Here is a 4,954-nt window from a genome sequence, read left to right as displayed (position 1 = left end):
CGCTTCGCTTAGCCTTATGCTAGGCGTACTGCACAGCGGAGCGCGAGTGATGTGAACACCTGGCTCTCAAACAATGGGCTGGTTATGCTTAGCGCTATGCGAAGCGCGCTCGGTGTGCACGCACCCTTACAGTTACTCAAAAATAACGTCCTGCACATGATGCAACCCGACTCGTCGGTCGTCTCTCGAATTTCATTTTCACTCTGCTATTCTCTCTTCCACTGCTATTCTCTCTTCCGCTGCTATTCTCTCTTCCACTGCTATTCTCTCTTCCCTTACTATTCTCTCTTCCGCTGCTATTCACTCTTCCTCTGCTATTCTCTCTTCCGCTGCTATTCTCTCTTCCGCTGCTATTCTCTCTTCCGCTGCTGTTCCCTCTTCCGCTGCTATTCTCTCTTCCACTGCTATTCTCTTTTCCGCTGCTATTCTCTTTCCACTGCTATTCTCTCTTCCCCTGCTATTCTCTCTTCCACTGCTATTCTCTCTTCCACTGCCGTTCTCTCTTCCCGTACTATTCTCTCTTCCGCTGCTGTTCTCTCTTCCACTGCTATTCTCTCTTCCGCTGCTATTCTCTCTTCCATTGCTCTTCTTGTTGACGTGTCTTTGCTGTTTCTTCCTTAGTTCTTAGCTTTGCTGGTCTATTCTGCTGTCAGCTCTGCTCTGTTCTGTTCTGATATGTTCTACAGTCTTACGGTCTAGGAGACACCTTGATCAAGGGCTTTGTTTCGCGTTTTCAGTGCACCGGTAGCTAGTGTATTCGTTGCCGCGGGAACTGCACTAGTTCTGGTTTTCAGTTCCGTGGTAGCGGTCTGTTATGTATGCGTTGTCGCGTGAACGTGTTTGTCACGCAGACAACGATGCAGGAACGTGACTACAGAGCCGTTGTCTAGCAATGGACGCCCGCTCTGACTAAGATATTCTGCCTTCTAGGCGGCACGCCAAGTTATTATTATTTTATTTAAATTGAAAATGAGTTTTTACCCGGTGGCAGTGATATTACAATAAGACACAACACACAAATAAGACACATCACACAAAATAATACACCACACTCAAACAAAACGCAGCACACAAAAACTAAAAATAAAAAAATAAAGGACAGACTACACACAATGAATACAAAGCAAATACAATTACATAAATTAATATTAATAAAAAGTAAGCATGCTATACACTAAACAGTAACAGTAATGGAATAGGTAATGTCATGTTCTGATGCGCCCACATTCCAGCATGGCCTTCCCTTCTTTCCACTTCACTACACTTACGTACCCTTCACATCCTCACCACAATTTACTTCACTTCACATCACTTCACTATGGAATCTTTTCCGATATCTGTCTTTTGCTTTCTATTCCTATTTTTCCTATCATGATCGAACCTGCTCAGATAGCATGGTCGTTGTAATCCAACACGTATATCCTCCCAAGCCAGTTGTCCCGTGTCTGCTTTGAAGAGGGCACATATGCGAGCTATATTTCTGCACTGTCAAGATTTCCCAGTTCGAATCATTTGTACGATGTGCAAATTTAGCCGCTATGGTTTGTACCCGGTCTAGCGCATTTATCTGTCCCTTAGTTAGTTAGTCAGTTATTTAGAGAGGGTGGGTTTCCCCTTGCACCGCGGCCAGTTTGATCTATTGTGCTTCCCTCTATGATATTCTACCAGTCTCTTTACCCTACCGATAAATGGTGTGTACCATCAGTCCCGCCGAGCAAGCGAGTTCGACCACTTGCTTAGCGGTGTCTATAATGCTCCCCCCATCTATTAGAGGCCTTAGAGGCTATTGTTGGGCGGGAAACGTCCTGGAATTTGGCTCGGTGATCCCCTTTGGGGATATGAGGTTCTTCTACGTGCCGTAAAGTTACGACACGGGACACACAGCTTAAAGACCCTCCCGGAGGACTTGTTCCCTGAATTTTTCCGCCCTTAAAAATTCGACGACCTCCGCCGGGTATTTGAACCCGCGTACCACAAGTCATGAGGTGGGAACGTTACCTCTAGACTACGGAGGCCGCTTATCTGTCCCTTTCTGTAAGGATCCCAGCACGCCGCTCCATATGCAAGAATCTGACGCACTAACGATATGTAGGCTAAACTTTTAGTGTTACTATTTCCCTTTTTAAGAATACGCATTGTAAAATGAAGTGCCTTCCAGGCTTTTGCATCGTGTAATTAACTTGATCAGCCCAAATTAAATCGCTGCGTAAAATTATTTCCAAGCATTTACAACTGCTCGCTTCCGGAATTACTATGTCCCGTAACGAATAATTTAGTGGTTCCCTCACTCGGGCCCTCGTGAAACAAACTGCCGTGCTTTTAACTGGATTAACTATCATCGCATTTTCAACCGCTAACTCCTTCAGCCTGTTCAGATCTATCTGCAGCTTTTCCATATTTGCATTAGTTATAATTTTCCTATATACGTATTATACAGTCATCTGCGAGAACTCGAATAGTTGACTCAATATGTCTCTATCATTTACACACGCAAGGAATAGTAGAGGACCCAGTGCACTTCCTTGCGGTACTCCTGCCTTTACTCTGACTTCCTCCGATAATTGCCCACCTACTCTACGCCGGTTCAAGTCCCGATGAGGTAATTGGATTCTTTTTCAATTGACCTAATCCTTCCAGCCGCACTATGGCCCTGAGGTCGACTCAGCCTCTAACAGAAATGAGTATCAGGAATTAATAAAATAATTTTCCTGGGGAGTAAAGCGTGGCCGGCGCGTAAGGCTGACAACCTTACCGCCATCTTTGAGCCGACTGTCTAGATAATGTGGGACCCTCAACGTCTCACAACCCTATGGGCTTTCACGGCCTGATACAGGAATAGCTTTACTTTTTACTTTTACTCTAACTCTCTGCATATGGCCCAAGAGGAATTTCCTTATCCATAAGCAGCCGATCATGGAGAACTAAGTCGAAAGCCTTCGAAAGTCCATTACAATAGCGTCTATTCTACCTCAGTTATCCTGGGAGTCTGCAATGCCCTGGAAAACCGTGATTACCCTTTAAACGCCGGACTTCGAAATAGTGGTAAACTTGAGCTGGCCGGAGTTTATTTAAATGCCCGCTGCTCCCTTGCGTTTAAATGTCCGTTCCTTTTAGGCGGTTAATCAATTTTAAGCGTTGTGTTTAAAAATGCTGTATCTAGCACAATTTTTATGATAAATGGATGGTATTAACTTTGTTTATATCAGCAAAGAACATAGTGCCGCATATTATAACGGAAGATTTGAAATTTTTAATACAAAGTGTTATACTCTATTTTCAATTTTTTGTGTTGTAATTTTGATGCGTACTGCAAAAATTGTTTCCCAGTTCTTCACAGAGTTGTTCTGCATTATAAACTCATTTCTGTTTGTAACACTTGACAAATTTTAGCAGTCCCTGGTGTCATAAAACAGATGGAAGCAATAAAATCATTTGGTCTTCTGCTAGCACTGCTTACACCCTTCGGATTTTCGAATCTTTGACTGAAGGTCAGAAGAATGAAAGAATGGCTATTCAAGAGAAAGCTAGAGGGGTCCCTTCTTCAGTGCTAAGACCTTCCGTTAGAGCTGCAAAATTTTATTGCCCCTTCTATTTGAATGAGCAGACAGCTGCATCGTGGCTAAGATACAGAGTGCGATCTGTTTTGTGTGCGTTCGTAGTGAACTCGAATACTGTAGTTTAATTTCAGCCTATATATACATCAAGCAGGTAACAACAAAAAAGGTATGTACATCGAATTTTACAGTATATTTTTAACATACCTATCTGCAGAATCTGCAATAAAATTACTGGATCGTGGATAAGTTTTGGCATAACTCATACGTATATTTTTATTTGCTGTTGTTCAGTTAGGTATTAATTTAATTCCTCTATTAGGGTTTTACTCAAGTCTGTCTGGTAATTACTACATTTGAAAATAAATATGTAGGACTGTGCATGCGCTTCCACTAGCGGAGTTTAAATGCCTGACTGGACAAAACGGGGTACTTTGGCCACGACGACCTTACTCATGACTGGCACAAACTGGGCACTTCGGCACTTAAAGGTTACTGGACCTTCATATGAATATTCTGGCCTGAATCCATATTGACCCTAGAATAACCAATCAATTTCAGCCCAGATTTTCCTCAGGTACGATGTAATGACGTGTTCCATTTGCTTGCAGACCACTGAGGTTAAACTGACAGGTCTGTAATTTGAGACCAGCGATCGGTCACCTCCCTTGTAAACAGAAACCACTATGGCCTTTTGCCAGTCACTTGGGATAGTGTGGCATTATCTATGTCCAGTAATCGCGCCAGGTCTGGAATCATGGCTTCCCTACCCAGTTTTAGAATTTCGCCAGAAACGCTGTCTGGCCCTACTGATTTGTTTTTACCTATCGCTGCTAACTTTTTCCTAACGATTTTAGTACTAATGGCGAAGGGTTCACCTGAGTTAGCGCCGTGTATTTGCGGGATGCTACGCTCAGAGCTGCATATCGAAGAATAATAAATTAAATATAGCAACTCTGGCGTCCTCATATGTAACGCTGTATGATCTCAGCTCTTGACATCGTCGCAAGTAAATCGTAAACGAACACATAACCACCTGCTGCAAGTGATGTGTATTTCTAAAGAACAGTTTTGCTAGCCGCGTGGCACAGTTCTTGTCTTGCTTGATTTCAGCAAACACCTCAGCGTCTAGAAGCCCGGCGTCCGCCAGTAACAAAATTTAAAAAAATGAACGCGCCCTTTAATTTTTTCCCGTGTCTGCACATATGTCTTGGCAGTATGTAGCAGCTCGCGAACCGTTAAAGAGAATTTTATATTCATTTCATATTCAGGACTTCTGCTAAATTTTATCGACAAATTCCACTTTCGGTTAAAATCGGATAAAAAGAACGGGCACTTCACAAGGCCCTACATGTACGTTACTGCACACAACCCGAAGGTAATTCGCTACATAATTTTCG

At 43.0% G+C, this 4,954-nt stretch overlaps 1 protein-coding gene across 1 annotated transcript in view; it reads left to right on the top strand.

The window, feature by feature from the left end:
- The window catches only part of LOC111872725 (calcitonin gene-related peptide type 1 receptor), a 149,933-nt gene that overhangs the window by 132,539 nt on the left and 12,440 nt on the right, over positions 1–4,954 (top strand). The gene's annotated exons all lie outside the window — the stretch shown is intronic.

This window comes from Cryptotermes secundus, unplaced genomic scaffold (assembly GCF_002891405.2).
Source record: "Cryptotermes secundus unplaced genomic scaffold, Csec_1.0 scaffold900, whole genome shotgun sequence".
NCBI lineage: Eukaryota > Metazoa > Arthropoda > Insecta > Blattodea > Kalotermitidae > Cryptotermes > Cryptotermes secundus.
Note: the sequence above shows the minus strand (reverse complement) of the source record. Positions and strands in the feature narration are given on the sequence as shown.